The following is an 11,309-nucleotide window of genomic DNA, read 5'->3' on the forward strand; positions in this document are numbered from 1 at the left end:
CAAGTCACGGGATCATGGATGTATAGACTATAATCTAGTCCAATGCTCTCATTTGATAGATAAGTAAGCCACAGTCTAGAGAGGAAAGAGAACTGTCCAAGGTGCTTTAAGGTTTGCAAAGCACAGGCAACCCAATAAGGTAAGTACTGTTACTGCTCCCATTTTACAGATGAAGAAAATGAGGCAAACAGAGGTTAAGGGTCACACAGCTAGTAAATGTCAGAGGCTGGATTGAAACTCAGGCAGAACTGCGCTTGAACATAGTAAGTGGCAGATCCTAGCACTTCAAGCTCAATGTTCCCTCCATGGTGCCATGGTGTTTTTGCCAATGCTAATTCAATGAATAAGATAGTCCTTCAAGTAATATAGACAGAGCACTGGACAGGAAGGCCTGAACTCAAATCCAGCCTCAGACACTTTCCAGGTGTGTGACCCTGGGCAAGTCCCTTAATCTCTGTTTGCCTCATTTTCGTCATCTGTAAAATGGGAGTAGCAGGATCTACCTTACTGGATTGTGAGGTTTAAATTAGATAATTGTACAGTGCTTTGCAAACCTTAAAGCACTATATAAATGCTAGCTCTTATTAATTATTATTGTTATTATTATAACCTCTAACCTCTAACCACCTCTATCCCTTTTCCGGTCCTTTCCCCATCATCTTCAGCTTCCAATGGATCCTTAGCAGAAGGAAGTAAGCAAAGTTTCCTTTGCCTCCAGGTCACTTAGAGCTTGGGGGCCAGTGGGGATGGGGTGGGATGGGGAGGAAGAGGAGTTGTCAGCCTGGGAGCTTCCTGAGGAATAACTTGGTTCAGCCTTCTCTCCCACAGAACTGACTGCCTGTCTTCCCCAGACCTGCTCCCTTCAGGCTACCCCCCCTCTCCCTCTGACCATGACCTCTGTGCCCTTTGCTGACCCTCAGCCCCAAAGCTGCAGAAATGCTGACAAGGCGACTGTCAGTAATGAGCCCTAAACCAACTGTCTTCTAATGAGGCCAGGACGTGCCTGGGCCCTAAATGAGGAGAAGAGTGTATGGGGTTGTTCTCCATAGCCAGAAAAAGGCTGCTTGAGCCACAGGAACTTTATCACAGTGTCCTGAGAGCAAGGAAACCAGGGTCTGACTAATGGTGGTGCCACTGGCTGCCTCTGTTGCCTTAGACCAGTCATTTCCCATGACTAGGGCTCAGTTGCCTCATTAAGCATCCTTCTTTTTTATTTTTGGCTTTTTTTGGAGGGCAATTGGGGTTAAGTAACTTGTCCAAGGTCACACGGCTATTTTTTTTTTTTGGTGTTAAGTGTCTGAGCCTGGATCCAAACTCAGGTCCTCCTGGCTCCAGGGCTGGCACTCTACTCACTGCACCACCTAGCCACCCCCTCTAAGAATCCTTCTTAACCACTCTTAGGACTTTTTTTCCCTACAGAATAATTAATAGTAATACCTAAGCCTTATTTAACCCCTAGTATGTGTCAGAAGCTCTTCTAAGAACTTTGCAATTATTATCTCATTTGATCCTTACCAAATGGGAGCTAGGTGATATTAGCACCCTCATTTTACAGAGGTGGAAACTGAGGCAAACAGAAGTTAGATGACTTGCCCAAGGTCACACAGTTGGTAGGTGTCTGAGCCTGGATTTAAACTCAGACCTTCCTGACTCCAGATCTAGTGCTCTCTCATTGTGCCACCTAGCTGCTGGGATAAACATCCCAAGATCACAGAATGTCAGAGAGTTAAAAAATAAACCTCAAAACCACAAGATAGGGAAGGCCCGGGTATGAGAAAGTTAATGGGATATTAGATGACATAAAGAGAGTCGTGATGGACAGGACTAAGAAGATCATTGTACTTCACTACACACTGCTGGGACCACATCTAGAATACTGTGTTTACTTCTAGGAACCACATTTTTGTGTAGAAACCAAAATTAGAGCCTCCTCCTTTTGCAATGGCAAGTCAGGTATTTAGTGGGAGTAATGACTACCCAAGGATCCAGCTGTGTTCTTGGTGCCCATTTCTATGGCTCACGAGCCCCCACTGGTATGCTTACTTTAATAATCAGTCAATCGGTACAATAAGATTATTTTAAAATGTATTTTATTTTTTCCAATTACATGTAAAAACAGTTTTTAACATTTTTTAAACAGTTCCAAATTCTCTACCTCCCTCCATTCTCTCCTCATTGAGAAGGCAAGCAATTTGATGTCAGTTATACATACGCAATCATGCAGAACATATTTCCATATTAGTCATGTTATGAAAGACAACACATACCAAAAGCCCCCAACAAAAATAAAGTAAAAAATAGTGTGCCTCGATCTGCTTTCAGATTCCATTAGTTTTTTCTCTAGAAGTGGATAGCCTTTTTCATCAGAAATCCTTTGGAATTGTCTTGGATCTTTGTATTGCTGAGAATATCTAAGTCATTCATAGCTCTAAGTTATTGTATAGTATTGCTGTTACTGTGTACAGCTCTCTCTTGGTTCTCACTTCACTTTGTGTCAGTTCATGTAAATCTTTTTGGGTTTTTCTGAAACCATCTTCATCATCATTTCTTACAGCACAAGAGTAGTTCATCACAATCATATACCACAACTTGTTCAGCTATTCCCCAGTTGATGGGCATCCTTTCAATTTCCAATTTTTTACCACCACAAAAAGAACTGAACTATTATAAATATTTTTGTACAAATAGGTCCTTTTCCTTTTTAAAAAAATTCCTTGAGATACAGATCTAGTAGTGGTATTGCTGAGTGAAAGGGTATGCAGTTTTATGGCCTTCTGGGCATGGTTCCAAATTGCTCTCCAGAATGGTTGGACCAGCTTACAACACCACCAAATATGCATTACTGTCTCAATATTTTGCACATCCCCTCCAACATTTGCTTTTTATTTTTCTGCTACATTAGCTACTTTGATAGGTGTGAGGGGGTACCTAAGAGATGTTTTAATTTACACTTATCAAATCGATAGTGATTTAAAGTATTTTAAAAATATGACTAGAGATAGCTTTGATTTCTTCCTCTGAAAACTGACTGTATATCTTTTGACCATTTATAAATTGGGGAATGACTTGAAGTCTTATAAATTTGACTCAATTCTCTATACATTTGAGAAATGAGGCCTTTATCAGGGACACTTGCTATAAAAATTTCCTCCTAGTTTTTGACTTTCCTTCTAATCTCAGCTGCACTGATTTTGTTTGTGCAAAACCTTTTAAATTTACTGTAATTAAAGTTATCCATTTCATATTCCATAATGCCCTCTATCTCTTGTGTGATCATAAATTCTTCCCTTATTCATAGATTTGATGGGTAAATAATCCATGTTTCCTTAATTTGTTTATGACATCACCCATTATGTCTGAATCATGTACTCATCTTGAACTTATTTTGTTATGTAGTGTGACCTGTTGGTTTATACCTAGTTTCTGCCAAAGGGCTTTCCAGTTTTCTCAGCAGGTTTTGTCAAACAGTAAGTTCTGGTCCCCAAAGCTTGGATCTTTGGGTTTATCCCACACTAGATTCCTATGGTTATTACCTATTGTGTATCATGTACCTAATCTATGCCACTGATTCACCACTCTATTTCCTAGCCAGTACCACATTGTTTTGATGACAATTGATTTATAATATAATTTGAGATCTTCTACTGGTAGGCCACCTTTCTTCATATTTTTTTTCATTAATTCCCTGCATATTATTGACATTTTGTTCTTTCATATAATTTTATTATTATTTTTAGCTCTATAAAATAATTTTTGGTAGTTTGATTGGTATGGCACTGAATAAGTAAATTAATTTAGGTAGAATTGTCATTTTTATTATATTGGCCTACCCATAAGCAGTTATTATTTTTCCAATTGCTCAGATCTAACTTTATTTGTGTGAATAATGCTTTGTAATTGTGTTCATATAGTCTCTGGGTTTGTCTTGGCAGGTAGACTCCCAAGTATTTTATATTGTGTGCAGTTATTTTAAATGAAATTTCTCTTTCTATCTCTTGCTACTTCACTTTGTTGGTAATATATACTGATGATTTATGTGGAATTATTTTATATCCTGCAACTGCTAAAGTTTTTAATAATTTCAACTAATTTTTCAGTTGATTCTCTAGGATTCTCTAAGTATACTACCCTAGCATCTGCGGGAGTGATAGCTTTGTTTCCTCATTGCCTATTCTAATTCCTTCCACTTCTTTTCTTGTCTTACTGCTACAGCTAACATTTCTAGCACACTATTGAATAATAGTGATGATAATGGGCATCCTTGTTTCACCCTGATCTTAGTGGGACTGCTTCTGTCTTATCCCCATTACAGATAATGCTTGCTTATGGTTTTGGATAGATAGCACTTATCATTTTAAGGAAAGCTTCATTTATTCCTATGCTCTCTAGTGTTTTTAATAGGAAAAGGAGTGTCTTGATAGGAGTGCTGTATTTTGTCAAAAGCTTTTTCTGCATTTATTGAGATACTTATATGACTTTTGTTGGTTTTATTATTGATATGGTCTATTGTGCTCATAGTTTTCCTAATATTGAACCAGCCCTGAATTTCCGATACAAATCCTACCTGGTCATAATGTATGATCTTTGTGATATATTTCTGTAATCTCCTTGTTAGTATTTTATTTAAATTTTTTGCATCAATACTCATTAGGGAAATTGGTTAAAAGTTTTCTTTCTCTGTTTTCACTCTTCCTGGTTTAGTATCAGCACCATGTTTGTGTCATAAAAAGGCTTTGGTAGGACTCCTTCTTTGCCTATTTTCACAAATAGTTTATATAGTATTGGAATTAATTGTTCTTTAAATGCTTAGTAGAATTCACTTGTGAATCCATAAGGTCCTGGGAATTTTTTTTAGGAAGCTCATTGATGGTTACAATTAAATTAGCTCAAAACAAAGGTATTTATCAAGATGGTATTGTAAGTTCATGTGCTTTGTCCTTTATTCTCAAAGAGGACCATGGCTTCAGGGAGATGATGACATGACTTGTGATTGACTTTGATTTGAGTCAGGGAAGGTTGTGCAAAGTTACCAGCTTCACTGTCTCCTCCAAAGGCATCTGGGTCCAGTGACCATATATTCATCAGGAGGACTGGAAATGGCCCAGGATACAATAGGAGAGTTTGGCCCTTTTAAGCTAAGCTCTTTCCAGGTTCTCATTTTGAGTGAGGCAACACCATTTCTGTGAATAGGTCTCTTTAAGAAGTGAGTCTAGGGATGGCCCCTTTAATAAAAAAAAATCAAACTGGGAGGGGAAGACCCTCAGGGTTGCTGGCCAAAAGAGGAACAGTTACTATTTACATTCACTCTGAGCCATGAGGGCCCCAAATAGCCATTAAGTGGTACTTGGGCAGCGACCTATTGTCGTTCAATCCATGAGATCCAGAGTGAATGTTGGAGGAAGCAGAGAGAAATTATCTTGACTTCCTAGATGCAGAGAACACGCCCTTGTCAGAAGCTAGAGTCTTCTTCTACAGTTAGCTGTCCTCTAGAATGTCAGGGTCACACTCCTTGGAGTTGATTTCTGCCACATCTTTACTCAGGGCATGAGGGCTTGACTTCTAATTTTTTTCCAGGTGAGAAAATGTTTTTATTGAAAGTATATACAAACAGCATAATGTTATCTTGGCACAACATTTAGGGGAAATATTTTCCCCCCATTTAATAGTCCTTTATTTTTTCCAATTACATGTAAAGATAGTTTTCAACATTCACTTTTATAAGATTTTGGGTTCCAAATTTTTTCCCTCCCTCCTTTCCGCTCTTCTCCAAGACAGCATGCAATATGATATAAGCTATACATGTACAATAATATTAAACATATTTCCACATGTTATGAAAGAAGAATCAGAAGAAAAGGGAAAAATTATAAGAAAGAAAAAGCAAAAAAGTAAACAGTATGCTTCAATCTCATTAAGACTCCATAGTTCTTTCTCTGGATGTGGATGGCATTTTGCATCATAAGTCTTTTGGAATTGTCTTAGATCATTGTATTGCTAAGAAGAGAAAAGTCGATCAAAGCTGGTCTTCACACAATGTTCTGCTGGTTCTGCTCACTTCACTCAGTATCAGTTCATGTGAATCTTTCCAGGTGTTTTCTGAAATCCACCTGTTCATTTCTTATGGACTTTGCTTTTTAAAGGCCACTGGGGATGTGAACAATCTTGGAAAGCCATTGGCAAACTTCCTTCCAATTCCATCAGGGAGAATTTTGTTGCACTTTGTAGAGGGATAAGAGAGTAAAGATATTTCACTTAATAGTTAACACCTTTTTATCAGTTCTTCTGTGATTTCACTCACCTTAGAACACAATTCCAACTCTAATGCTAAAGTTGTAAAGGACTTTAGAACTTAGGACCTAGAATGTAAGATCTTAAAGGACTTTAGAACAAAGAATGTCAGAGTTTAGAGAAGACTTAGAACTTAGAAAAAAATTTGGAGCTTGAAGGGACTTTAGAATGTAGAAAATATCCAAGCTGGGAAAGACCTTAGAACCCAGAACCTAGAATTTCAGATCGAAAGTGCCTTGGAACAGAATGTCAGAGCTGGAAGAAGGCTTAAAAACTAGAACCTAGAATGTTAGATCTTGAAAGGATCTTAGAACTGTAACCCAAAGCCCAAATCTCGATTGCCTAAGTCTCTCTTCAATGGAGATTGATTACTCAATTCTCCAAAGCCTATATCAGGGGCAGAGAGAGACACCTTGAGAAAGAAGACCCTCAATTTCAGACTGTCTTCAGGTCCCCAAAGGGAGAGAATGATTGAACTGGTATTCAATAGGAAGAGAGTTAAGTTTTGGATGTATAGTTTGGGATACCTCTTCCAGTTGAAGGAAAACAATCAGGAGTTTAACTTGAACCAAAAAAAATCATTTTCCCTAGACGGACAATATTTAAGGGGGCAGATAGATATAATTCTGACCCGGTACAATTTTGTGCTTCTCCTCTTGGCAGGAATTAAAGCCTCCTTGGAGAAGGGTGGGTGAAGGAGACTCTCAGGATATCAGTTCAGGCCTCCCTTGGAACCATATCTAGAGAGACCCATGTGGATGGGCAGCATACAGCACTCATACTCCCTCTACATGTCAGAATCTTTTCTCCCTTTAGGGATCTGAAGGCAGCCTGGAAATGAATGTTTTCTTTCTTGAATCTGGAAGTCAGAAGACCAGGAGCTCTCTTCTCTCACAAGCTCTCACCAGCTCTGCCCCTAATGCAGGCTCAGAGCATTGAGTAATCAGTCTTCACCAATGAAGAGTTTTATACAAATGGACTTCGAGTCTCAGGTTACAGAACACAGAATGTCAGAGATGTGGCTTGGACTGAACTTGGAGACAGGACCACATGAACTCAAATCCAGTGTCTCAGACACTTCCTAGCTCTTTGTCCTAGGCAAGTCACTTAACCTGTTTACCTCAGTTTCCCCATATGTAAAATGAGAAAAATAATAGTACCAATCTCTCAGGGTTATTGTAAAGATTGAAGGAGTTATATTTTTAAAGCTCTTTTCAAACCTTTAAACTCCACATAAATGCTAACTTTTTCCTTCTTTTCTTCCTTTTCTTTCTCCTTGTTCTCCTCTTCCTCCTCCTTCCCCTTCTCTCATCACCACCACCATCATCATCATCGCCAAAACCCAAAGCATTTTCAGAGCTGGAAGAGATCATAGAACAAAGAATATAGAATATCATTGCTTCAGGGTCATGCATTCTAACTTTCTCACTTCGAAGATGGGGAAGCAGAACCCCAGAGAGGAGAAGCTGTTTCCCCAGAGGGTCACAAAGTCAGTCGGTGGCACAGGCAGAATTCGAAGCCAGGTCTCTGACTCCACATCCTGGTTTCTTTCTGCTATCCCCATAAGCTTCACGTTCCACCTGTCAGTTAGTCAGCCAATCACAAGCATTATGGAGCAGGCCTTACAGGTCTTCCCCAGGATCCTCTGCAATTCTGGCCACTTTCTTTGGGACACTCTCTAGCTTGTGAATTTCTGCTCCTGAGCAGGGTTTCAGAAGTGGACTGACCAGGGCAGCTATTGGCACTTGACCTCTGTCCTTCTCTAAAATCTAACAGTCAGCCCCCAAACCAAATAGCCTTCATGAAACTCCCCAGCACTGTGGGGAGACAGAGGTCTGTGCCTTCCAGAACCTTCTAGTGGAGGTAGGGAGACAAACTGACCACAAAGAAGGCCCTTATGAGGAGACTCGGCAGCAGGAATGTGTAGGGAGAGGGGCTGTGCTCTTGGAGGCAAAGGTCTGGGTCCAAATGCTAGATCTTCTACTCCCTGTGTGACCTTGGGCTCATCACATTTCCTCTTAGAGCCTCAGTTTCCTCTTCCTTAAAATTAGAGGGTTGGGCTGAATGGTCTCTAAGACCCCTTCTTCCAGATCCCACCTGGGTCCACATCCTGCTTCTGTGAGATCTTAGACACATCTCTTCCCTTTCTTAGTTTCTATAAAGTGAAGGGGTTGGACAACCATAACACCTTTGCCTGGATTATTGCAACCACTTCCTGGTTGGCCTCCCTTCCTCCAGTCTCCTTTCATAACCAAGCCATCCTTCAGGCAAGGGACAAAATAGTCTTCTTAAAGCCTGACTGTGCCATTCCCCTGCCCCACTGACACCAGTGTCTCCCTGTGGACTTTAGGACAAAAATACAACCTGCCCTGGCATTTAAAGCCTGGTTTGTCAGCTGGTTCCAGCCTCCCATCACTTGCCTGCATAAACTCCTCTTCAATCAAATTGGCCTCCTGACTGCTTCTATCAATACTCTTTTCTTCTGCATCTGCATCTTGTTCAATTCAATTCAACCCAACTCAGTGAGCCTTTTTGAAGCACCTTCCAGATGTCAGATACCACCCAGGTTGCCCCCATGCCCAGAATTTACCCATTTCTCATCACTTTTCACACAATCCTTGACTTCCTTCTATGCTTGGCTCAGTAAGTAGAAGGACCGACTTGAACCTTGGCATTCTGACTCCAAACACTTAGCTATTCCGTGCTGGTCCCATTTCCACCCTATCATTTTACAGAATGCCCCCTCAAAATAGTGACCTAAGCAGAAAGCTTACATTCATCTGCGAAGGGCTTAAAATTTCCTAATAATCAAAGTTGGCCAAAAGTAGAATCATACACATTAAGAGGTAGTGAGCTCCCTGTCTGAAGGACTTCAAACAGAGATTGAATAACCATTTGCAGAGGGATGCTGTAAAAGGGAGTCTTGCCCAGGGACAGGTCGGAGCACAGACTCTTCCCAAGCTGAGAATCTGATTCCAGAGGGACACGTGAACTTCTTACTCTGAGTCAGATGGACATGGTGGTAGGCACTGAGGACATAAAGATAAATGTGACTCACCCACTCTCCTTGCCCACAAGGAGCTTATACCTTAGGAGGGGGAGACAGTGCATCTGGTGAGTGGGGACCAGGGAGGCGAGGTGGGCCTGGCAAGGCCTAGGGATGGTGAATGGAGCCATTGGGCAGTTACTTGACCTGTCATTTCCGGCAGCAGACAGCAGGAGAAAAGCATGGAGATAGAGAGTATGTGTCAGTTGACATTGATTGAGTACCTACTGTATGCATGGTGTCATGGATAGAAAACCAGCAGAGGAATCACCTGTGATCAAGTCTTATCTCACTCCTGACTAAATCATTCAATTTCTGGAGGCCCCAGACAATTCTCTAAGACCCTGAATGACAAACAAAAGCCTGGCATCCATCAGAGGACAGAATTTCCATATCAGGCACTAATGAAATCCCAGGGCCAGAGCCCCACCTTTACCAAAGAATTAATAAATTTAAATTTCCAAGTACTGGGCTAGACTTTGGAGAATGCAAAAGTAGGATTATTAAAACTATTTTGCCCTCAAGGGACTCAGTAAACATTAAATCTTCCTAGCCAGCCATCCATCTAAGCACTGGAGGGATAAGGAGAGGCTTTCTCTATAGAATGCACTGTCCCCTGTAAACTGCAAAGGGCCAAACAGATGGGAGGGAAGAGCTTCTTCGTGGAGCCTTCACCCCCCTGGCCTGCTTGAAGCAGCCCCAGAGCCTTGGAACTCACGCCTGGCAATGAGCATGGTGAGCAGGGCAGCTCAGTCCTGGGGAGCAGAGAATTCCCCCCTCCTGGATCTGCCACCTCAGTGTGACCTTGGACGTTATATCACTTTATTCAGGCTCATCTGCAAAATGGGAGGGTTGGACCTGATGGCCTCTGGGACCCTTCCAGCTTTAGATCTAGGGCTCAATGGGGTGCTGAGGAGAGGACCTCTAAGGTCCCACCAGCTCCAAATGCCAGCTCAGGGGCCACACTGCTCAGAAGGCAACTCACAGGGAGCTGAGTCTGTGCTGGACTCACAAGGGAGCTTGAGGAATGCTCTGAGGCTGGCAGGCAGCATCACCAGTGGCCCTGGTCCTGAAGTGCCTGCCAAGGGAAGTGGAGTCAAGCTGTGGCTTCACCCTCTACCCTGACTACTGGGTTCATTCTGACCTCCTTGAAGTGGATGGTCTGGGCCCAGGAAGAAGAGAGAGTAGAGACCTGGGAGGTGAGGAAGATGTGCCAGGGCCCGAGGGAGTGGGGGAGAGGGTCCTGGAATCTCCACACCTGGGGGTTCTCCTTTCTCTGAGCCTGGCTTAGCTCATCTGTAAAATGGGAATGATTCCCTCCTTTCTACAGTGGTTGGTTTCTTTGTAAGCCTTAAATCCCAAACCTCCATGCTGTCCTGGATGAGACAGAGGACAGTTCTGCCTAGGAATAAGTGGGAATATCTGACCTTGGGGTTCATTGAGGTTTAGGGGGAGATAGATCTCCATAGAGGACCTGAGAACCTGGGGCTAAATCCTTAGCCTGGCACTTCTTGGCTGAGCAGCCAAGGAGTCGTGGGGACGACAGGCACAAAAGAGGTGCTCAGTTTGTCCGGGGATCGCTGGCAGGTATCGGCTTTTCCGGGCTGCCTCCCTGCCTCACAGTTGGCAAGCCTAAGCCTGCACTGACAGGAAGCTCTAATGAAAAGAGCCACGTCTTATTTCTATCAGCACAGAGAATCATGAGATTCCCTATACCCTGAGCTGCGGAACGCTTGGGGCCGCTTGGCCAACCTCCCCACCTGAGGAATTCCTGCCTCTTTCTTCCCTCGCAGGGGCTACCGGTTTCTTCTGTTTGTTGGCTGATTAACAGCTTAGTATTTGATTCCTCCATGATAGAAAAGTGCAGGGGGCCTGCTGGCCCTGGCTTCCCTAATCCTGCTCTCGGCTGGGGGAGCTCGAGCTTTTCCCTTTCGGATGCCTTTTTTAAAAAGAATCTTAGAGTTCCAAACTTAGT

General features: G+C 42.3%; 1 long non-coding RNA gene across 1 annotated transcript; it reads right to left on the reverse strand.

Annotated features, from left to right (window-relative positions):
• Nucleotides 1-5,656: 5,656 nt before the first annotated feature.
• On the reverse strand, nt 5,657-10,929 carry LOC138171335 (uncharacterized). Its single transcript, XR_011170861.1, has 3 exons — nt 10,809-10,929; nt 7,509-7,647; nt 5,657-6,217 (listed from the first exon to the last, which is right to left on the reverse strand). It is a non-coding gene; the product is annotated as an uncharacterized lncRNA (long non-coding RNA).
• Nucleotides 10,930-11,309: the final 380 nt, after the last annotated feature.

The sequence above is a fragment of the Petaurus breviceps genome, unplaced genomic scaffold, assembly GCF_028583685.1.
Source record: "Petaurus breviceps papuanus isolate PSGF00001 unplaced genomic scaffold, PetGlider_PUasm1.0 428, whole genome shotgun sequence".
NCBI lineage: Eukaryota > Metazoa > Chordata > Mammalia > Diprotodontia > Petauridae > Petaurus > Petaurus breviceps.